This window comes from Balaenoptera physalus (genome assembly GCF_965194825.1).
Source record: "Balaenoptera physalus genome assembly, chromosome: 15".
Classification (NCBI taxonomy): Eukaryota; Metazoa; Chordata; class Mammalia; order Artiodactyla; family Balaenopteridae; genus Balaenoptera; species Balaenoptera physalus.
In genome coordinates this window covers 82,420,156-82,445,260 of record NC_138894.1, presented here as the reverse complement: position 1 = coordinate 82,445,260, position 25,105 = coordinate 82,420,156, and the positions used below count along the sequence as shown (strand labels likewise).

At 36.9% G+C, this 25,105-nt stretch overlaps 1 protein-coding gene and 1 long non-coding RNA gene across 7 annotated transcripts in view; one reads left to right on the top strand and one right to left on the bottom strand.

Annotated features, from left to right (window-relative positions):
- LDAH (lipid droplet associated hydrolase) overlaps positions 1 to 8,224 on the bottom strand; it is a 105,215-nt gene extending 96,991 nt beyond the window's left edge. For 4 of the 5 annotated variants that reach the window (XR_014254221.1, XR_014254222.1, XM_082427483.1 and 1 more), the window contains exon 1: positions 8,144 to 8,224. The gene's annotated coding sequence lies outside the window, so the exon portion shown is untranslated. The remainder of the gene's footprint in view (positions 1 to 8,143) is intronic. The other variant, XM_082427482.1, reaches the window with a different exon arrangement.
- The window catches only part of LOC309644106, a 47,274-nt gene continuing 30,374 nt past the window's right edge, over positions 8,206 to 25,105 (top strand). The window contains exons 1-2 of one of the 2 annotated variants that reach the window (XR_014254239.1): positions 8,206 to 8,716; positions 19,821 to 19,910. This is a non-coding gene — a long non-coding RNA (uncharacterized lncRNA). Of the gene's footprint in view, positions 8,717 to 11,231; positions 19,911 to 25,105 lie in introns of those variants that run through there. The other variant, XR_014254240.1, reaches the window with a different exon arrangement.

Sequence of the window (25,105 nt, the reverse complement as noted above, 5' to 3'; positions counted from 1 at the left end):
GTGAGTCTAGGAATTGTTTTAAATTAGAGAGGCTTTTTTAGTTTAAAATGTACATTAAAATTAAGTTTGATCCTGAAGTGGGTAGGAAGGTGGGTGAAATAGGTGAAGGGGATTAAGAGGTACAAACCTCCAGTTATATAATAAATAAGTCACAGGGATGTAATATGCAGCATAAGAAATATGGTCAATAATATTGTAACAACATTGTATGGGGACAGAAGTAAAAAGAGAAATAGACAAATCCACAATCATAGTGAAAGATTCTAACACACCTCTTAGAATGATAGAATGAGCACAGAAAAAAAAATCAACAAAAATATATAAATTTTGATTGACATTATTAATATTTATGTTAACATAATCAACATAACTGACATATATAGAACTCTATACCAAATAAGTGCAAAATGCATATCCTTTTCAAGTGTACATGGAACATTTACCAAAACTGACCATATACTTGGCCATACAGCAAGACTCAACAAATGTCGAAGAACTGAAATAATATAGAGGATGTTCTCTAACCACAGTGGAATTAAGCCAAAACTAAATAACAAAAATAATAAGAAAATCCGCCAATTTTCGGAAATTAAGCAATATACTTCTAAATAACTGATGAGGGAAAGAAGAAATCACAATGCAATTTAGAACTAAATAATAATGAAACAAATAATGAAAATATGATATATCAAAATGTATAGGATACAGACAAAGGCATGAATGTAAGAAAATTTAAAGTCTTAAAATACTTTCTAAAATATTTTCTAAAATAGTAGGAAAAAAAGGCTGGAAATCAATGATCTAACTATCTATCTTAAGGAGTTAGAAAAACTAAATGAATCCAAATAAATAAAATAGAAAAAGTAAAATAACAAAAAATAGAAATTAATGTGATAGGAAAAGAAAGTTTACATTTTAAAAGATTAACAAAGCCAAAAGTTTGCTCTTTGAAAAGACCTATAAATAAATAAACAAACCCCTGAGAAGACACATCAAGAAAAAGGGCACAAATAACCAATATCAGAAGTGAAGAGAAGATATCACTCCAAATTTCATGGACATTAAAAAGATAATAAAAGAATATTATGAGGAGCTTTATGCCAATAAATTTGATGTGGGCAAATTCTGAAACAAACACAAAAAGGCTAGAAACATCTTTACAGTCCTATAACCAGCAGACATTGAATTCATAACTCCTAGTCCAGATGAGAGTCAACACTTAAGGAAGAAATAATACCAATCTTACAGAGTTGGCCAGGGAACAGAAAAAGAGGGCCCATTTATCAACTCATTTTATGAGGCCAGTAAACTTTGGTATAATACCTAACAAGGGCATTATAAGAAAGGAAACATGTGGGACAACCTCTCTCAGAAACACAGATGCAAAAACTCTATTCAAAATATTAGTAGACCAAATTCAGTGATACATAAAGGGTTATACACGACAACCAAATTGTGTATAAATCAGAAATGCAAGGTTGTTTAAACATTCAAAATGTAATCAATGTAACACATTAGTAGAATAAAGGAGAAAGATATATAATCATCTCAACCAATATAGAAAATACACTTGATAAAATACAATACAGTCATGAAAAACTCTTAAAAAAGAAGAAATAGAGGGATTATCTTTTACAGAATCTAAGAATCTATAAAAAACCTACAGCAAAAACAACAACAACAAAACCTACAGCAGATATTTTACTAAGGGTGAAATACTAAAAGCACCTCTGCGTTTGACATCAAGACAAGAAAGTCTGCTATCAACACTTCTATTCTACAGTGTACTTGAGGTCTCTGCCAATGTAATAAGACACAGAAGAGAAATAAATATATATAGATTGGATAGGAAGAAAGATAGCTGTCATTAGTCACAAACACCAATATTATATACATTATATGGGTGTTCTAGTTATGCCTGTTGCATTATTCCAAAACTTGGTGGCTTAAAACAACCATTTTATTATACTCATGGATTCTGTGGGTCAGGAATTAAGAAAGGGCATAGCAAGAATAGCCTATCTCTAATCTGTAATATCTGGGGCCTTAGCTGAGGAGACTTTTTACTGTGGGCGGGGGGCAGGGGGCGGGGAATGCACCATTATGTTTATTAGAAGTTGGATTTCAACGTGTGCTCTAGACAGATGACAGAATAAATATCCACACCTTGAGAAAAGGAAGTCCACAATTCATACAAAGTGCTCACTACAGAAAGTTGCTGTGTCAAAATCCAGGCAAGGACCACACTCGGAGCAGCCCCTCCTCTCCCACTGCCCTCAACAAGGGCTGTGCTATGGTTCTTTATTTTATTATTTCTTTTATTTATCTTTATTATTATTAATATTATTATTTGCTTCTCCTGTGGTCACTGGTGGGTGTGATATGTTCACTGGGGGCAAGAGTCTTCTGGAAGTGAGAGTCCTCTGGAAGTGAGAGTCCTCTGGAAGTATCTTTATTCACATGTCTGATGACTGATGCTGCTTTCAGATAGGTTGCTGGCCAGGAATATCTATACATGTCTACTCTGTATGGTCTCTCCACATGGACTATTTTGGGCTTGTTCAGAGCATGAGAACTGGGTTCCAAGAGCAATTGTCTCAAGAGTACCAGACTGAAACTGCATCACCTTTTAAGACCTAGTCTCAGAAGTCACACAGCATTACTTCCATGTTAGCCACAAGCTCACCCATATGCAAGGGGAGCAAAATGGACCTCTCTAAATAAGGGAAGTATCATATCATATGAATAGTGTGTGGTATGGGAGTTACTGTTGTAGCCAACTTTGGAAAACACAATCTGTCAAAATAGGTTAAACAAAGATTTTAGTTCTGCAGACCCTTTCAAATTATATTATTAAGAAGATTGTGAAAGACAGAAAAAACACAAGATTTCACTAGAGTTTGGAAGCTATCAAAATAACCTAAGCAAGAAATAAGGGCAAGAGTGGGAAAGGAGTGAATGAGAGACTAAAGTCTTGGTAATAATTCTGTAAGGGAATCCAGGGAAGGGAAAGTGACAAAGATGACTTGGATTCTGATGCTAAAGATGAGGGGAATGGAAACACTACAATCCTATCATCAATAAGCAGTACCATTACTTTTAATTCTTGTAGTCCTTAGGTATAAAATATCTCACTCTTTAATTTGTATCTCTCTGACTACTAGTATATTTGAACATCTTTTCATGTTTGCTGGCCTTCTGGACTTTCTTTTCTGTGAACTGTCTATTCATATCCTTTGCCTGACTTCCAAGTGGGTTATTTATCATTTTCTTATTGGTTTGTGAGACAACTTTGTATATTGCTGATATTAACCCTTTTCTGGACTCCTATATTTAACATATAGCTTCCTAGACGTTTATTTTAATTTTTATTATTCTAGTTTTTACATTTTAACTTTTAAGCCATCTATATAAGAATTCAACTTTGTTTTTCTTACAATAGAGAGTTACTTGTGCTAATCCTATTTAATTAAAAAAATCATCTTTTCCCCACTTTTTCATATATTAAATTTTCATACTTACTGGGAAATACGTTTTTAATCACAGTGCTATAATGTCAATGAATCTGGCAACTGGGTCCATGATTAATTTTTAATTATTTGGTAAGGGTAGAAATCGAACCAATAAAACCAAGAATCAACATTACCTAAATCTCAAGTATGGCCAGTGAAAGTTACCTGTTGTACTTAAAATCGTCAGTGTTATTCAAGGGAAAAAGGGGGAAAGGAGGGGGCTTTCTGAATCTGGAACTATATCACAAAACTCCTTTAAAAGTTTTAGTAAGCAAATGTAAATTTTTCATTTCATTTTTGCTTCTTGGTTTCTTTTTTCTAGAATTCCAAAATTCCCACTCCACCTGCTACTGGGATACTACAGTTTGCCATTTACCAAGGCCTAGATTTCCTTCTTCATTTCCTTCCCCATTTCCCTTTTATTAGGTTTCTAATATGAAATTGCCTGAAACAAGGAGAGAAAAATTACATCTGTTCACTTTTCTTCTGTTAATTACAGCAATAATTCTGCTGAGAAGATTAAAATCTTGAGTAAGATGATTAGTTTATATGCACAAATAATCTACAGCTATCATTAATTTTGCTCAGAAATTACATGGATATTCAAAGTAATTCTCCTTAAACGATAAAATACTTTACAAAAGTAAGAACCAAATGTAACTATAGAATTGAAAAGTATAATACATTTTTAAAAACTTGGTGGATGGGTTCACTAGTAGAGTTAAATTGACAGAACAGTATCAGTGAACTTGAAGACACATCAATAGAATTTACTAAATCTAAACAAGATGAAAACAGACTTTTTAAAAAATGAGCAGGATCTCAGGGACTGGCAGGAAAATAACAAATGGCCCAACGTTTGTATAACCAGAGTCCCAGGGATATAGAAGAAAGAGTATGGGGCTGAAAAATGTTATAAAAAATAATGGATAAAAACCTCTTTAATTTGGCAAAACACATAAAACCTACAGATTCAAGAAGCTGAGTTAACCCCAAATAGGATAAAACCAAAGAAATACAATACAAAGCACATCATAGTCAAACTTCAGAAAACTAAAAACAAAGAAAAAAATCTAAAAAGCGGCCAGAGAGAAATGACATATTACCTACAGGCGAACAATAATTTGAATGTCAGCAGATTTCTCATCAGAAACCAAGGAGTCTAGGAAGAAGTGGCAAACGTTTTTCAAGTGCTGAAGGAAAGTAACTCTCAACCCCAAATTCCTTATCAGAAAAAACTATCCTTACTATCCTTCAGGAATGAAGGAGAAATAAAGATATTCTCAAATGAAGAAAAACTAAAGGAATTTGTCACTAACATAGCTACCTCTTAAGTAAGGTCTCTTAAAGGAAGTTCTCCAAACAGAAAGGAATAAGTGAATAAGGTTTAACTTCAGATAAAAAAGAACAATGGAATAGGTAAAAGCAGTGGTAAATATAATGGATTATGTTTCTAGTCATTAGCTTCTTCAATAATATTTCATGGTTGAAGCAAAAGTTTAATGTGGTATTCAGTGTATGTAGAGGAAATCTGATAATTATATTTAAAAAATGGAAAGGGTAAAAGGATGTAAATGTAAGTGAGGTTTCTACACTTCACTTAAGGTAGTAAAATGTCAATACAAAAGTAGGCTGTGTGATGTTATGTATATATACTGTCATACCTAGGGCAACCATGAAAAAAAAAGTATACTAAGAGATATACTCAAGAATGTAAACAAGTCAAATAAAATTCTAAAAAGCATTTAAGTAACCTACAAGGAGGCAAGAAAAGAGAAACAGAAAAATGATAACAGAGGAAACCAACAACAACAATAAATAATAAAATGGCTGAATTAAGCCCTAACATATCAATGATTATTTTAAATACAAATGCTCTAATTATACTGGTTAAAAGGCAGAGATTGGTAGAATGGATTTAAAAAGAAACATGACCTAACTATATGTTGCTTACAAGAAACTCACTTCAAACATAATGACATTGGTAGGTTGCAAATAAACGAATGGGAAAAGATATATCATGCTCATATTATTTTTTTAAAAAAGCAACAATGGCTATGCAACTATCAGATAAAGTAGACTTTAAAGCAAAGAAAATTACTGAACAAGGAGGGACATTTCAGATTAATCCACCAAGAAGACATCCTAAATATACATGCACTGAACAACAGACATTCAAAATACATAAAGCAAATACCAATACAGCTAAACGGAGAAAGAGAAAATTCCACAATTATAGTTGGAAACTTTTAGCAATGAAAACAACTACTAGACAGACAGTCAATAATGTATGGAAGAACCTAACAATACCATCAACCAACAGGATATAATTGACATGCAACTGACATCCAACAACAGCAGAATACACATTCTTTTCAAGTGCCCATTGAACATTCACCAAGATACACCTCATCATGAGCCAGAAAACAAACGTAAATTTAAAAGAACTAAAATCATACAGCTTATGTTTCTGACCATTATGGAATAAAACTAGAAATCAGTAACAGAAAAGACAACAGGTAAATCTCCAAATACTTGGAAACCAAAGAGTACACTTCTAAATAATCCATGAGTCAAACAGGAAGTTGCAAAGGAAATTTTAAGAATACATAGAACTCAATGAAAATGAAAAGACAATACACCAAAATTTGTGAGATGCAACAAAAGCAATGCTGAGAGGGAAATTTATAGCACTATATGCTAGCATTAGAAACAAGAAAAGGTCTCAAATTAATAATCAAGAAACTAGAAAAAAGAATAGTAGAATAAACCTAAAGCAAGCAGAAGAAAATGATGGAGCAAAAATCAATAAAATTGAAAACAGAAAAATTAAATAAAGTGCTAGTTCTTTGAAAAAGATCAATAAAATCAATAAACCACCACTGAAAAGGAGAGAAGATGCAAATTACTAACATCAGGAATGAAACAGGGGTTATCACTAAAGACCCTACAGAATACTATTGCCCTGATACCAAAACTGGACAAAGACAGTACAAAAAAAGAAAACTACATGGGAATTTCCTGGCGGTCCAGTGGTTAGGACTCGTCACTTTCACTGCCTGTGCCTGGTTCAATCCCTGGTCCCTGGTCGGGGAACTAAGATCCCACAAGCCATGCGGTGTGGCCAAAAAAAACACACAACGAAACAAACAAATCAAAAAAAAAAACCCAAAACAAAACTAAACACCAATACCTCTCATATCTATACCTTAACAAAATATTAACAAATAGAATCTAGCAATGTATAAGAAGAATTACGTGGGATCTATTCCATGTATATTCAACATTCAAAAGTCAATCAGTGTAGTCCACCATATCAAGATGCTAAAGAAAAAACATATGATCACATGAATTAACTAAATGCACACCCTATGACACAACAATTATACTATTGGGCATTTTTCCTAGAGAAATGAAAACATATTCACAGAAAAACCTTCAAGCAAAGATTCACAGCAGTTCTATTTGTAACAGCCCATAACTGGATACTACGCAAATGTCCTTCAACAAGTGAATGGTAAAACCAACTGTGGTACAACCATACCATAGAATACTACTCAGTGATAAAAAGGAACAAACTATTGACACACTCAACAACTTGGATGGATCTTAAAGGAATTATGCAACCTGTCTCGTGTAGAAAAATAAAAAAACCCAAGGGTGACAGTTTACAGTAAGGCCTATGTGTGGATGAAAAGCAGCGTGAGCACTAGGGTCTGCTGCAAAGAACTTCAAGAGAGCTGTGAGAGTCAGTGTATGGGTCATTCTTTAAGAGTTGATGTTTACTGAGTGCTTATTACATGTAAAGCACTGTTCCAAGTGTTGTATGAATTATCTCAGTTAATAAAATAATCTTATCAAGTGGCTACTACTGTACTCCATTTTATACATGAGAAAAAATGAGACAGACTATTTCTGAAAAATACCATGATGCATGGCACTCGGTAGAGGCAACAAAAGCCGCAATTGTTTCCCCAAAATGCTGCACTCCAAATTCAAGGGAGCAAGCGCCGTTTTGACCTTGGCGCCACGGAGAAATATTACCGCAGCTATAGTGAACCTCAAACAACTGGTTAGGGGAGTGTCAAGTTCAGAGATTGGTGCAAGAGTCAGTTCTCAAGGATACCTGGTGTAACAAATTTGGGAGAGGCGTGGGGAAGGAAGTTGATCCTGATGAGAATCTCGATTCCAAACCAAAAGAGCCCGTTAATGGACAAGGTTGGAAACTGAGACACAGGGAGGGAAGAGAGTGACTTGCCCAGGGCTAGAGGCTTGGTTGATACAAGAACTCAGACCTTTGGAGTCCCCGGCCCAGACTCTAGTCACTTCTAGTCACTTCTTCCCTGCCAGTCGCCCAACGTCCTGGACCTTACCCCCCAGAGGGGCCGCCATAAGACTCTCCACAGGCGGGCTACAGTTAGCAGTACAAATGGTACGTTCCCGCTGGGCAAGCAGCCAAAGGGGCTCCCGGCCAAAGTGGCCCCGAACCCCCGAGCGGTCGCAGCCGTCTGGCTAAGGACAGCACGGGCTCTGCGAGGAGCCATAGAGAGGAAGGGTTCCAGCTCCCGCGTGCCTGCCCGGCCGTCCTTTCTCCTACAAAGTCACCCCGAGCGTGGGAGGCAGGTCCTCACCTGTCAGCCTAGAAGGCAGCTGGCTCTACCGTGGCCGTCCTGGTTAGGCGTCACCGGGACCGGAAGTCCCGCCTCTCTCTGACGTCACAGCACCGCGCCGCGCGCCGCTCCCGGGAACTGGTGCCTTTAGGACACGTGGTTTGGCGGGGTTTGGGAGATTCTTGACCCTGGGTTGGGCCCTGTGGCCAAGATCCAGCGAGACCGCTGGGAAGCTGTCGCTATGCTGGAACTGTCTCTTCCCTTTCATTTGAATTTCATCCGCCTCTTATTTTAGTCATCCTTGATACACTTCAGCTTCCCTTTCTCCGGTTCTCCCCCATGCCCATGTTTCCCTTCCTACGTTACTGGTTGCATCTCTTCCCTTCCTTTCCCCACATTCACAGGGAAGTTGGTTCTCAGTTGCCCTGTTTATTAGCATTAATATGCCCAGCCTCTGCTACTCGACCCTTTAGCAAAATGCTGAAAATGCCTATTCCAGAGGTATTTCGAGCTTACCACATCCAAACTCCATGAAGACAAAGGTCATATTCATCTTGCGAACTGTTGGCATCCTCAGCACCTGGCACGTAATAGGTGAGTGGCATATATCTGTTCAAAAATGCAATAGAGAAAACAAAGTAGTTTTATAGCCAGGGGTAGAAGCAGACAAGTAGACTGGCAAATCAGTAATCTCCCCCACACATAGAAAAGAAGACTTGATCCTTTTTCATTCAACATCTCAGTGATAGGCACCACCTTCCAACCAGTTGTTGGAAGTTGACTGGTACCTCTTCGTTACCTTCCCTGCTTTCACTTTACTTCCTAAATATAATAGTTAACCCAATGAGTTTAGAAGATGCCACTCACTGTGCTAAGAGCTTCTCATAAATCAACTCATTTTTAATCCTCACAGCAACCCCAATGAGGTCAGTATTAACGTGTGACCATAGAGTCTGGAAACATAGACAAATGCACAAAATTAGTGAATGATTACATTGCAGTGACATTACGTGGTATGTTCAAGGTATTGTCCCTCGGTACTAATGCACAGCTCAATGTGTGCAAAATTCCGATAAGTGTGGTTCAAATGCAGCAGTTCTTTCAATTCTTGCATATGCATTTATGGTGCATTGCTCAAGTGATTTGTGTCTCTGACTTCTTTAAATAAGGCTGTGCCAGAAAAGTTAACCAAAGAGGTTCCATTTTTTTTTTTTTTAAATCTATCTTTCCAGACCTTTGGCCAGTCTGTGTTATTATCCCCATATTATTTGCTGTTCAAATAGTTTCTACTTTCTACCTTCTAGGCACTTATTAGGATTGCACTTCCCTTATAGTTCAGGGGTGGAGAGCGGAGGAAGGGAGGGACCAAGGGGATGTGAGTAATTCTGGCCAATGAGTTGTGAGGAGAATGCTGTGTCACTTCCAGCTGAGCAGTTGATTTCTTGTGTGAGATGCTCCAAAACTTCACTTTTTCCTTTGGTGAGGTGATGGCAACATTTGAATGATGTCTGTCCCAAGAGCCTGTGTCCTTCAGTAGCTGCTGCTACATAAAGCCTATTGACCATCCTGTGATGAATACTTCCGAGAAAGAAAGAAACCTCTGTTGTTACTTCTGGTGTTCTTACAATGTAGCCTGTCCTAATTGATACGCAGGGACAGCCACACAGAGAGGATCTTGTTTCTCACGCTCTTGATTTTAATTCTAAATACTCAGGGGAGACTTTCTGATTGCCTTGTCTTGGGTCTGGTTGTCAGCAATTGTCCAATCATCAGTAACAAGCACTAGGGGTCATATTGTACCTTGTAGACAGGGACCATCTGCTACAGTTAAGGGGATTTTAGTGAGCAGGCAAACATTCCACAAAGGTGTCTACTACAAGCGGACATGGCTATAAAATTAGACCATTGTATACTGATTTAAAAACAATAAATGAAATTGAAACAGTTTCACCTTTTACAAGAATTTTAGACTCTCATTACTCATTCAATGTTTATTGACTACCTATTACATTCCAAACACTCTTCCAGGCACAGAGGATGCAAAGGCAACCCAGAGAGAAAAACACTTGCTCTCACCAAAACCCAAAATAAACAAATTAAATACATTGACATATAGTGACAGTGGAAGAGGAACTAAAAGGCAGAGTAAAAGAGAGTGAGGAGTGCATTCATTACCTACTGCTGCTTAACAAATTACCCCAAAACATAGCAGCTTAAAACATTTATTATCTCGCACAGTTTCTGAGGGTCAGGAATCCCGGAGAGCCTACCTGGAGCTCAAAGTCTTTGAGGTTTCAGCCAAGCTGGTTGGTCAGGGCTGCAGATATCTCGAAGCTCCACTGAGGCTGGAAAATCCAGCACTAAGCTCAGTCACGTGATTGTTAGCCAGCCACTGTTCCTCATTGGCTGTTGGCCAGACGCTGACCTACTCCAGGGGCATCTGGGGACTCATTATAAAAGCATTCAGGGGCTGACTCCACATTTCATTAATCTAGCAGTGTCCACAAAGAGATGCAGTGCAGGATCTTCTGACTGTTTAACTTCATGACTGCATGGCAAGGAATAATTTACGGAAAGAAAGCTTCAAAAGGTAAATTTAGGCTTATGTAGAATAATTATTCTAATTATGGGACTCTAAGGAATGTAAATTACTAGAAGGAGAGACTTTTGTCAAATGAGAGTAATGGCTAATATTTCCTGAACATTTACTGTGCCAAGTTTTGTGCTAAATGCTTTACATAGGTCTAGAAGGGAAAGAGAAGTTTGAGGACAGAGTTCAGAATGATGGTCTGAGATAAATGGTCCCCTCTTTGCCCAAACCAGATGGATTCATGTCTGAGTCCTAGCAAGAGAAGGATTTTGGCAGGAAGCAGAAAGAAGAAATTTCCCACAGAATCTCTGAGAGATTTTGGGATCCCAAGGCAATGCAGCTCAGGAACCACTGTGACAGAGTACCAAGGAAACCTGCCTTCTGTTGAGCAGAGAAGCTGTGCAGTGTCCCGTGGACAGGGGATGATTTAAGGAGACTGTCAACCACATGTAGCACTTACAGGGAAGAAGTTGCAGGGGAGGTAGTGTCTCAGCCTCCTGCCATTTGTGTCTCAGCCTCCTGCCATTTTTTGTGCAACATCATTGAAGAGAAAGAGGAAAAAAATAAAAAGTTTGCATTTCTGATATGGCCCAGATCAACTATGCAGGGATCTTTAAAAACAGCTCCTAGAAACTGCCACAGCTGTTGGGGACACTTTAGCAGAGGTAAGAGAGTAGTTGGGGACACTTTGCAGAAGTGATTGAGGGCCCACAATAGCAATGAGAGTGAGACAGAGTGGTAGGTAACACTTAGATCTTTCTGATAGGAAAGAATATTTCTTTTGTGTGTATGTGTGTGTGTGTGTGTGTGTGTGTGTGATGAGAACTTTTTAAGATTTATTCTCAACAACTTTCAAATATGCAATACAATATTATCAACTATAGTCACCATGCTGTACATTACATCCCCACAACTTATTTATTTGATAATTGGAAGTTTGTACCTCTTGACCCCCTTCACCCATTTCACCTACCCCCAAACTCCCTCCCCTCTGGCAACCACCCATCTGTTCTCTGTATCTACGAGTGTGCTTTTGTTTTGTTTCGAAAAACAGGAAAGAATATTTCTGGTGGATGTTATGAGAATGTTAGAAGGACCTGCACTTATTAATAAAGTATGTTCCCATCTTCCTTATTATTCCATTACACAGAAAGTTAAAACTCTTAGTTTAGACACCCTTTGAATTGAGATATGTAGATTGAATATTATATGAAAAGGAACAAGAGAAAGAAAAAGAAGAAAAGAGCAAGGAAATAAAAGAAAAAAATAAAGATTTATTTCTAAGTGTAGAAGACAACTAAGATTTATCTTCAATATATATTCTAGAGAGAGTATCAGTGAATTTTGAATTGTGGTTTTCCACTGGTTCTAATAGTGAATTTTCTCATTTGTAAATCTTTAAGTGTAAATAATTCTAAATGCTTGTAAAAATACCATTGCTCCATGCAGCCTCCTTAAGATGGCTCTGGTGTACCCTGAGATCTACATAAATGTCTTTTTTCAAACATTTTAGGTCAAGAAGTCCACATAATGATTCTCTTAAACATAAATTTAAAATCAGTAGCTAAAAATCGACAAAACCACATTTAACCCCCATATTATAGTTATACTGTTCCTCCTGACCAAGAGATAGCTGGTCCTAAAAGCCAGCACACCTGAACTGAGACTTGGAGTGTCTCACTATAGGACTGATAGCATTGCCTTCGTAGAGGCACTTGGCTAATAAAAAGAATGAACTAAAAAAAATCTGGCAAACATCAACATTTAGATGTTAAGGCCATCAAAAATAATACATATATATGTATATATATACATATATATGCATATATATGAAAGAGGCTAGAATAATATTTTTATTTTAAGACTTTCAAGGTCATTCACCACATGTTATATAACTGCAGCTCCAAATGTTTTGCTGTTATCCATTGATAGGATCCATTAGTCCCCCTCAATGAAACCATACCATAAAGAAGCTTTTAGTGGCAGAGCACGGTATGTTAAGGATAAGAAAAATATGGGAAATGTAGTTCAACTATCTCTATAAATTAAAAACAAAGTAGAGATTGGGACTAGCTACAGATGAATATCTCCTTAGAGTATAGTATGTTCCCATTTTATTGGGTTCCTCAGAAACTAATTGCTCGTTTCAACAAGGTTTTTGTGGGCTAATTATACTGCTACAGAACTTTTACACATTGTTCCTTCTTATTTTTTAATGGAGACTTTATATTCCCCAGTAAAATAAGAATGGAGTTTTTCATAAATCAAAATGTCTATCTGTATTATCCATCTATTCAACCGTCATAGACTGAGTAATGGCCCTCCAAAGATGTCCTTGTCCTAATCCATGGAATCTGTAAGTATTCTGCATTACATGACAAAAAGGGCTTTGCAGATATGATTAAAATGTGTTATGGATCTTGAGATGAGGAGAGTAGCCTGGATTATCCAGGTGGGTCCAATGTAATCACAAGGGTTCATATAAGAGGGAAACAGGAAGAACAGAGTCAGAGAAGCTATGTGACACTGGAAGCTGAAGGAGAGAAGAAAATGTGATGGTGAAAGCACTAGTCATAGTCAGAGAGAGATCGGAAGATGCTATGCTGCTGGCTTGAAGATGGAGGAAGGGGCCACAAACCAAGGAATGCAGGCAGCCAATAGCTGGAAAAAGCAAGGAAATGGATTCTCCCCTAGGCCTTCCAAAAGGAACACAGGCCCGCCACCACCTTGATGTTAGCCCAATGAAGTTGATTTTGAAGTTCTTACCTCCAGAACTGTAATATAATAAATTTTAAGCCAATAAATTTGTGGTAATTTGTTTCAGCAACAATAGGAAACTAATATACCAACTAAATAAAGGCTTAGACATTTCTGTTTTGTAAACAAGTGAATAATATTAGCCAGGTAGAATTCAGTCTTCAGAGTACAGGCTGTTACCCAAATCCTATGACTTCTCTTACTTCTTCCAAACGTGACAGAAGCCCATTTCTCTTTCATTGTTCCTCCATTATGCTATTTGCTGAATAAGTGCTACATCATTTTATATGAGACTTGAGCATCTGTGTATTTTGGAATTGGGGGTGCCAGAATCCTGGAACCTATCCCCTGTGGATACCAAGGGACGACTGTATTCCTGTTTCATGTGACTTTTGATAAGTGTTTAATCTTGATAGAGAGAATGCTAATTGACTAATTTATGTTTTCCTCTAATGTTTGAGTTTCTTTTGGCTTAGCCATGTGTATTAGTTTTTAAGTTTATAGCTTAAAAATTCATTATGTTGTGTCCTTAAAAACTGCAAAGGAATTCTATTCTCAGTCCAAACCAACCAGACTAACGTATTTGTTTCACACTCTCAGTAGCAACCTTAATGAGGCCCAGGCCTATGATTTAGCTCTCTGTGAATTATCCAATGGAGATATTGTTCTCCACAATGCTGGCTACCACACAACAGGGGAACTAAAATGTCTACTATTCTCTTGTTCTGTTATTATGGTTTCTCTGTTCAACTTCTGCTTTCTTCGATTTAGATCCTTTTAAAAGAGTCTCATGCTTTCCTATCTTTTCATAGTCTAGTTCCTGAAAACTAAAAAGTAGTCATGTCATTAGCACAGAGTACATTTTCATTTATGGTCTTATTTAGAACTCCTTACTGAAATTGATAGCGTTAAACAAAAAAAATTTTTTTAAATGTTGAAATTCTGACATTATTAAAGCATCTTAACTTTTAGTTTAAGCATCATTCATTTTTGTAACATTTCAGAGAGGTCAGAGAACCACATTCATTTTCCTTTTCTCTCGCTTTTTTTGATCTTTTATTCCCAGATGGTAAAATTGAGATATGGACCACAAAGAGTATCTCTGGGGACTGAGTGGATGCCCGAACTTTTGGCTGCCCACATCTGGCCTTCTCCCAATGCTTGGGGAAATATTCCACATGATAAATTTTATAACATTCTAAGCATTGTGCTGGGCTTGGTTCAAGGTAACTCCTTCTAGCTGAGGAAATGAGAGTATCCCACATAAAACTGTCCTGATATTGTAGACAAGCTCATCATCAAGTGCCATATTGAATAGCATGCTTTTAAGAGTTAGAAGAGGGGGAATTCACTGAACTACAAATTGGGTAAGAAGAGCTTTTGACTGAAAGGAGTTCTTGAGTCCTGCCTTGAAAGATAGCCACTATTTGCATAAAGGAGAAAGAAAATGGCATTCTAGATGAGGAGATTGATTTAACAAAATATAATAGTCTAAATTAAATGGTCTAAGTGGCATGATCCTGTGGAGAAAAGTTGACTCTAGTCTCAACTTTGCACAATCAAGACTAATAATGCTTTTTTGTACATCATTATTGGAGTATAATTGCTTTACAATGGTGTGTTAGTTTCTGCTTTATAACAAAGTGAATCAGCTATACGTATACATATATCCCCATATCTCCTCCCTCTTGCCTCTCCCTCCCACCCTCCCTATCCCACTCCTCTAGGTGGTCACAGAGCAACGAGCTGATCTCCCTGTGCTATGTGGCTGCTTCCCACTAGCTATCTATTTTACATTTGGTAGTGTATGTAGGTCCATGCCACTCTGTCACTTCGTCCCAGCTTACCCTTCCCCCTCCCCGTGTCCTCAAGTCCACTCTCTACATCTGCATCTTTATTCCTGTCCTGCCCCTAGGTTCTTCAGAACCATTTTTTTCTTTTTTTTTAGATTCCATATATATGTGTTAGCATACGGTATTTGTTTTTCTCTTTCTGACTTACTTCACTCTGTATGACAGACTCTAGGTCCATCCACCTCACTACAAATAACTCAATTTTGTTTCTCTTTATGGCTGAGTAATATTCCATTGTATATATATGTGCCACATCTTCTTTATCCATTCATCTGTCGATGGACACTTAGGTTGCTTCCATGTCCTGGCTATTGTAAATAGAGCTGCAATGAATATTGTGGTACATGACCCTTTTTGAATTATGGTTTTCTCAGGGTATATGCCCAGAAGTGGGATTGCTGGGTCATATGGTAGTTCTATTTTTAGTTTTTTAAGGAACCTCCAAACTGTTCTCCATAGTGGCTGTATCAATTTACATTCCCACCAACAGTACAAGAGGGTTCCCTTTTCTCCACACCCTCTCCAGCATTTATCGTTTGTGGATTTTTTGATGATGGCTATTCTGACCGGTGTGAGGTGATACCTCATTGTAGTTTTGATTTGCATTTCTCTAATGATTAGTGACGTTGAACATCCTTTCATGTGTTTTTTTGCTATCTGTATATCTTCTTTGGAGAAATGTCTACTTAGGTCTTCTGCCCACTTTTGGATTGGGTTGCTTGTTTTTGTGATTTTGAGCTGCATGAGCTGCTTGTAAATTTGGAGATTAATCCTTTGTCAGTTGCTTCATTTGCAAATATTTTCACCCATTCTGAGGGTTGTCTTTTCATCTTATTTATGTTTTCTTTTGCTGTGCAAAACCTTTTAATTTTCATTAGGTCCCATTTCTTTATTTTTGTTTTTGTTTCCATTTCTGTAGGAGGTGGCTCCAAAAGGATCTTGCTGTGATTTATGCCATAGGGTGTTCTGCCTATGTTTTCCTCTAAGAGTTTTATAGGGTCTGGCCTTACATTTAGGTCTTTAATCCATTTTGAGTTTATTTTTGTGTATGGTGTTAGGGAGTGTTCTAATTTCATTCTTTTACATGTAGCTGTCCAGTTTTCCCAGCACCACTTATTGAAGAGGCTGTCTTTTCTGCATTGCATATTCTTGCCTCCTTTATCAAAAATAAGGTGACCATATGTGCATGGGTTTATCTCTGGGCTTTCTATACTTTTCCATTGATCTATATTTCTGTTTTTTGTGCCAGTACCATACTGTCTTGATTACTGTAGCTTTGTAGTATAGTCTGAAGTCAGGGAGCCTGATTCCTCCAGCTCCGTTTTTCTTTCTCAAGAGTGCTTTGGCTATTTGGGGTCTTCTGTGTTTCCATACAAACTGTGAAATTTTTTGTTCTAGTTCTGTGAAAAATGCCAGTGGTAGTTTGATAGGGATTGCACTGAATCTGTAGATTGCTTTGGGTAGTATAGTCATTTTCACAATTTTGATTCTTCCAATCCAAGAACATGGTATATCTCTCCATCTGTTTGTATCATCTTTAATTTCTTTCATCAGCATCTTATAGTTTTCTACATACTGGTCTTTTGTCTCCTTAGGTAGGATTATTCCTAGGTATTTTATTCTTTTTGCTGTAATGGTAAATGGGAGTGTTTCCTTAATTTCTCTTTCAGATTTTTCGTTCTTAGTGTATAGGAATGCAAGAGATTTCTGTGCATTAATTTTGTATCCTGCTACTTTACCAAATTCATTGATTAGCTCTAGTAGTTTTATGGTAGCATCTTTAGGATTCTCTATGTATAGCATCATGTCATCTACAAACAGTGACAGCTTTACTTCTTCTTTTCCGATTTGGAATCCTTTTATTTCTTTTTCTTCTCTGATTGCCGTGGCTAAAGCTTCCAAAACTATGTTGAATAATAGTGGTGAGAGTGGACAACCTTGTCTTTTTCCTGATCTTAGAGGAAATGGTTCCAGTTTTTCACCATTGAGAACAGTGTTGGCTGTGGGTTTGTCATATATAGCCTTTATTATGTCGAGGTAAGTTCCCTCTATCCCTACTTTCTGGAGGGTTTTTTATCATAAATGGGTGTTGAATTTTGTCGATAGCTTTTTCTGCATCTATTGAGATGATTATATGATTTTTCTCCTTCAGTTTGTTAATATGGTTTATCACATTGATTGATTTGCGTATACTGAAGAATCCTTGCATTCCTGGGATAAACCCCACTTGATCATGGTGTATGATCCTTTTAATGTGCTGTGGGATTCTGTTTGCTAGTATTTTGTTGAGGATTTTTGCATCTATGTTCATCAGTGATATTGGCCTGTAGCTTTCTTTCTTTGTGACATCTTTGTCTGGCTTTGGTATCAGGGTGATGGTGGCCTCGTAGAATGAGTTTGGGAGTGTTCCTCCCTCTGCTATATTTTGGAAGAGTTTGAGAAGGATAGGTGTTAGCTCTTCTCTAAATGTTTGATAGAATTTGCCTGTGAAGCCATCTGGTCCTGGGCTTTTGTTTTTTGGAAGATTTTTAATCACAGTTTCAATTTCAGTGCTTGTGATTGGTCTGTTTATATTTTCTATTTCTTCCTGGTTCAGTCTTGGAAGGTTGTGCTTTTCTAAGAATCTGTCCATTTCTTCCAGGTTGTCCATTTTATTGGCATATAGTTGCTTGTATTAATCTCTCATGATCCTTTGTATTTCTGCAATGTCAGTTGTTACTTCTCCTTTTTCATTTCTAATTCTGTTGATTTGAGTCCTCTTCCTTTTTTTCTTGATGTGTCTGGCTAATGGTTTATCAATTTTGTTTATCTTCTCAAAGAACCAGCTTTTAGTTTTATTGATCTTTGCTATTGTTTCCTTCATTTCTTTTTCATTTATTTCTGATCTGATCTTTATGATTTCTTTCCTTCTGATAACTTTGGGTTTTTTTAATCTTCTTTCTCTGATTGCTTTAGGTGTAAGGTTAGGTCGTTTATTTGAGATGTTTCTTGTTTCTTGAGGTAGGATTGTGTTGCTATAAACTTCCCTCTTAGAACTGCTTTTGCTGCATCCCATAGGTTTGGGTCGTCATGTTTTCATTGTCATTTGTTTCTAGGTATTTTTTTATTTCCTCTTTGATTTCTTCAATGATCTCTTGGTTATTCAGTAGTGTATTGTTTAACCTCCATGTGTTTGTATTTTTTATAGTTTTTTTCCTGTAATTGATATCTAGTCTCATAACGTTGTGGTCGGAAAAGATACTTGATATGATTTCAACTTTCTTAAATTTACCAAGGCTTGATTTGTGACCCAAGATATGCTCTATCCTGGAGAATAAGACAAATAATGCTTTTACCTCAAATATTTTCCCTAAGGTTGTTCACAGCTTCTACTGAAGAATTGCCCTGTGCTCCTTCACGTCCATTTCAACATACTTTCCAAGCCTTCATGACCTTATATGTCTCATGTCCTCTGCCTGGAATGCTATTCTCTTCCCTGGTAACCCTACCCCATTCGCCCAGAAAATTCCTACACAACTTTCAACACTCAAATATCACTGTCCTTACTTTCCTAGGCAGAATTAGACTACTTGGCTTTCAAGATACCTTAAACATATCTGTAGTCTTACATTTATTACATCTACAGTATGTTCACATGTCTGTTTTGTTGTTGTTGTTGTTGTTTATTTGTTTTGATGGAACATTTAAAAGCAAATTCCAGACACTATTATTTTAACCTTAAATACTTCAGTATGAATCTCTAACAGATAAGGAGTTTCAAAGAAAGAGCAACAATACCACTATTACACTGCACAAAATTAGCAATAGCTCTTTAATGTTTTTAAATATCCATCTCGTATTCAATTTCTCTAAAATGGATCTAGCTGACTGTGTCCTCATGGTTCCAATCTGGGGCTTCTAGGATAACAGTAAGTGTTTGCATTTTACCACTGGAGTATATTAATGTTGTCATTTACTCTCATTGTAGAGCCTCTGATGGTCTATTTTAGACAGTGTAGCAAGGACAAAATTTAAAATGGAAAATAAAATGTAGATAAAATAAAGTTTTAGCTTTGAGCATGAATCATAGCACGGCCTTGGATTTATTAAATAATGTACTCTTAAGCAAGTTGATAGCCTTCTGGAGGCAAAATCTATTTCGTCCATCAGTGGTCCTAGAAGGACATCCAAAGAGCAGTTATCGGTAGAATAGCCTCCTGAGGGTGGGAGCAATACTCTCCTATTGGGTCTCTCTCTTGATGGATATAGACCATAGGCTAATGGTCAAACCAAATGAATTTTTAAAAAACCAACAAAACCAACAAGCTGGAATATAATTTTCGCTCGCAATGTTTCTTTTCAAAATGAAGGACCTCAATTAGTTTAACAGTCCTGGCCTCTCTCAAGCCCCTCTGCACTCTGCCAAGGGAAAGTGGAGTGACTTGCCTGATAACGTAACTTTTGGAAGAATAAACTATTCATGGTTAACTCATTTCTGTTTTCTTCTTCTGGGAGCTAGCATCCCATAGGGAGTAGGAGGTCTTTGCTCTTCCATGATATAACCTAAGCAACTCTCCACCCCTGTAGAAGATTGCCTCTGACTGAGTGGGTAAGTCTGTTTAATTCTGGGGTTCACTTTGCAAGCCCTTTTGATACGCATGCTAGCTATGGGCCCTAATATAGCCTTTATCAGAAATCGAGATGATATTTAGGCCTCCAGGTGTTCTGTAAGCATAAATAAGACTAGGGTCTTATTTCTCAGTTTTTTCAGAATCCAGATGAAGGGTACTATTTTGGGGGTCTTGTCAAAAATATAAATAATAATAAAATGGTATGTTAATACGCTGCTATATTCTATTGGCTAATATTTTACATAGAATTATACATTGATATTCTTAAGTGGGATTAATTTGTGGCTTTTAGGGGTTTTGTTTCCAGTATTACACTAGTTTTATAAAAAGAATTTAGAAGCTTTCATTCTTTTTATTTTCTATGCTCTGGAACAATTTAAATAGTATTGGAACTATCAATAATTTATATTTTCTCTAAAAATCACCCTTTTAATTCAGGCTCTCATATTTATTTGCTTAGAGTTGAGCAAAGTAGTCACTTATGAATCTTTCAGTTTTCTCTGTGTTTGTGGTTATTCCATCATCATTTTCAACTTTTGTACTTTTGTGCTATCTCTCATTTCCCCACTTGATCAGATGACCTAATGGTTTGTGTTTATATATTTCTACATTTTTTTTGGAAGAAGCAGCTCTTGGATTTATGTAATAGTTTTATGTTTTTTCTTTTCAAATTCATTATTGAATACTTTTTATGATTCTTCCCTTCTGCTTTCCTTGACATTCTTTTTTTCCTACCTTGAGACTTGTTTGTAAATATAAACTTTCCAGCTATGAATTTTCTTCTGAGCTTTGCTTTGCTTCTATCCCATATTTCTGATGTACTGATGGGTAAAGTCATTTGATAAGCAGGCAGATTTGCCCAGTTGAGAGATCTACTGTCCTGTGAAGAAGAGAGCTGAACAGTCCATTGTTTGGATAAACATGTTTCCAGGAAGTCTCTTAAGCAATAAAGTTATTCCCAATAATTTTCTGCCCTTCCCATTGAGAGATTGTATTTTGTGTCCCATTGGTATCAAATTTGTGGCTTGTTTTGGACAATGAAATGTTAACAGATGGTCCATTGAGCGTTTCTACCCTTGTGGGATTCTGTCATTCCTCTTATCTCTCTGCCCCAAGATCAGTATGTCCCAGATTGGGGTTGTTCATTTATCCAGGGTCCCAGAATGAGGAAGACATGGAATAGAGGTGGAAGCAACCAGTGAAGGATGTGTAATGGGAGCAAGAACTAAATCTTTGTTGTTGTAAACTGCTGAGATTTCTGAGGTTTTTTGTTATTGCATCATCAGCTGGCAAAACTGTCTGACACAGCATATATTGAATATATTTATGTATATATATTCTTTTATATGTACCTTTATATACTATATTACATATACATATAATATGCATACTCAAATATGGCATAGTAACATCTTTTGAACAAATAATGTATAAGTATATTTTATGGAACTTAAGATGTAATTTTTGCTAATTAAATTTTATCAAAATTTATAGTTGTGTCTTTGCTTTTATGACACATATGTGGTCATAGTCATGATTTGTTTGATTCCAAGCCTTTGGTCAAAAAAGTTCCTCCATTACAGGTTTGTTTCTTTGAGAAAATCCCATTGCTCTATACCCGTCAGCTTTGGGACATGGTTATAGAAATTCACTAATATGAAAAATAACACTGCCTCTACTTTTTGCAATTTTTAAATTCTCATTTTATTACTCCTTAAAACCAGTGGAAATGACCTGTAATCATAGTGATATAATATATCTTTATAAATGATCTCTCTTATAGAAGGAAAAAAATGGTCTTCTATAACCATCAGATATATAAACAGTGTGGGATATGAAGATAGTTTAAAAAATTCTAAACAGGGAAAAGAAAATACTCTATTTTTTTCTTGAAAACATAGTTAAGAAGTCGGGCAATATTTAAAGATTCCAAAATATGCATCTTATTTTTAACACAATAAATTAAGAGTTGTGCCTTTGATTTAGCAAGTGCTTATATAATTTTTCAAATATTGTAATGTCTTAAAGAATATTAAATATTTATTGATAGATCTAAGCAAAAATGTAAGATGTCAAAAATATTTGAATATAATGTTTTTGGTTCAGTGCCCCCTGCCTTACATTGTCATTATTTTACACGGCAAAGCTGGCATAAGTGAGAATTTGGTTAATTGTCTAATTTTGTTCTTATAAACCCCAATTCTCTATATGTTAGTACAAATCTGAGTTTTAGTATGCTAATCTCTGAGTAATCAAATATGCCTAGGAAAAAATAATCTGCAGGGGAACTGCAACTACAGGCCATATGATTTGCATTATTAGTACTTTCCATGTAATAATTCTACACATTGTTATCATTAGCAACACTATTTCAATCATGAATATCACCAAGTTCAGAAGAAATCATTTCTGAATTGTCTCTATTAGACCATGATCAAGAGGAAAAAATACAAGACCTAGTTTTCCTTTAGTGTTGTATCTGACATTTTTAAATAGACTCATTTTCTGTGGTTTCATGTAACCTATTACATTTGTCACTGAATGGCAAGGAGGCCTGTCTCTCATTAGCACTTCCGCTGGTACTTGAGAAAAATATCCTGGAAGAAAAAAGATTCAATTTCCCCCCCTGGATTTGGAGGCATTTGATTTTTTTGAGAATTTCAGTGAATATCATCTCTAATTTTAGTTGAATACCCCTTACCATATGATGTTACAAGATATAACTAACATACTATCCGCCTAGAAATATGTTTCTCTTTGATCCTAAAAATGGCTTTTGATTAAAAAATTGGCTCTCCATTATGTTAAGAGTGAGATAGGATTTAAGTGGTGGTGGGGGAGACTGATCTATAAAAGACAGAACAAAAGAATAGATCAGAATTAAGTGTTACTTTTTTATCCGTCTCTTAATTTTTTCCCTCCTTTATGTTCATCTGAGCCCCAGGATTCCCTGTAAACTTCTGCAGATTTGGAATGTGTTTATATTGGGTTTGTCTGTAGTGTGTTGCGTGTGTGTGTGTGTGTGTGTCTTTGGAAGGAAGTCTTGGAAAGTGTTTTTAGCCCAGTTGTTTGCCTTGCTCCTCCTTCCTTTTTCTCCCAGCACTAGAGATGTTCTTAACATCTCTTAGTGACTCTATTGGGGTGAACCATTTAGGATGTGACAGAATTCCCCTTGCACCACTCATTAATGGACATATCCTAACGTGAGTGCTGAATGATCTTTGAGTTGTGAACATTAGACTGTGTCACTCCCATGCTTAATATTGCTTCTTGGCTCCCTCTTACCTAAAAGCTGGAACCCACACTCTATCCAGCATAATAAGGTCTTCACGATCTGGTCCTAATCTTCCATTCTGGCCTCATCTCCACCCTCCAGGAGTCTAAACTTTCTAGAGTTTCCCTACAAGCTATATTCTGATCCCTTTGTCTTTGCACATCCTATTTGTGTGGCCTGGGATGTTCTTCACCAACTGGGGAAGCTAATTAATTCCTTTCGTTCCTTTTGTTTTAACTCAAATTCTAAACCTTTTCAGTGAAGCCTTTCCTACCCTGCCTCAGGCATCCTACAGAGTTCCCACTGTATTTTGTACACACCTGCTGAAGTAAAGACGGCTAATTTACAGCCAATCCAATATCCCTTCTCCCCTCTTCCGTTCGTAAGAGATTCCTGATTTTATTTGGAGTGGCAGTGTGCCCAATTCCTAAACTTCTTTTGGCCAAGTGATCAATCTCTGGCCAATGAAATATAAGTAGATGCTGAGTGGGACTTCTAAGAAATCCTCTCAGAAGGCGAAAACTGGAACTGGCCTTTTTTATCTTTACATACTGCCTGAAATGTGGATGTACTGGCTGGAGCTCCAGCATTCATCTTGGACCACAGGGCTCCCTTGAAGAAATACCGTGTGTTAGAGATAGTGGGGCAGAAAGAAGGAGAAATCTAAGATTGACACTGTGAGGTTGCCTTAACAGCCTTGGACTATGTACCTCTGAACTCTTCACATGAGAGACAGAGGTTTATTTATTGTGTTTTAACCTGGCCCTATTTAGGTTTTCTGTTACGTGCACCAACTCTAATCTTGACCGATACATCTGCCTTACAGCACTTACCAAAGTGTATAATACTGGTCTACTTTCATAGATATCTTTCCTGTGTTATTTCCCAGTAGGAGAGCTGGGGTTACTGTGTTGTGTTCTAATAGAAGGATCAAACGGAATCCCGCCAGGGCATGACTCTTGAATTGGTGGTGGTGGTGAGGGTGAGGTCTTCCAAAAGGTCATTCATTTCTTTTCTGCCTTTTTTTTTTTTTTTTTTTTTTACCATCTGTCACTATACAAAGATATTACATAATTATTGACTATATTCCCCCGCACTGTACATTTCATACTGTGACTCATTTGTGACTGGAAGTTTATACCTCTTTCTCTTCTCCCACACCCCCTCCCTCTGGCAACCACCAGTCTGTACTTTGTATCTATGACTATGTTTCTATTTAGTTATGTTTGTTCCTTTGTTTTGTTTTCTAGATTCCACATATAAGTGAAATCACAAAGTATTTGTCTTTCTCCGTCTGACTTATTTCACTTAGTGCAATACCCTCTAGGTCCATCCACGTTGTTTCAAATGGCAAGATGTAATTCTTTTTTTGATAGCTGAGTAGTATTCCATTGTAAGTATGTACTCCATCTTCTTTATCCATTCATTTATTTATGGGCATTTAGATTGCTTCCATATCTTGGTTATTGTAAATAATGCTGCAATGGACATAGAGGTACATATAGCTTTTCAAATTAATGGTTTTGTTTTCTTTGGATTAATAACCAGGAGTAGAATTGCTGGATCATACGGTAGTTCTTTTTTTTTTTTTTTTTAAGATTTTTTTCCCTTTTTAAAAAAAACAATCAATCAATTAATTTTTTTTTGGCTGTGTTGGGTCTTCGTTGCTGCGCATGGGCTTTCTCTAGTTGTGGAGAGCGGGGACTACTCTTCGTTGTGGTGCGCAGGCTTCTCATTGCGGTGGCTTCTCTTGTTGCAGAGCACAGGCACTAGGCACGCGGGCTACAGTCAATGTGGCACACAGACTCAGTAGTTTCAGCTCACAGGCTCTAGAGCGCAGGCTCAGTAGTTGTGCCACACGGGCTTAGTTGCTCCGTGGCATGTGGGATCTTCCTGGAT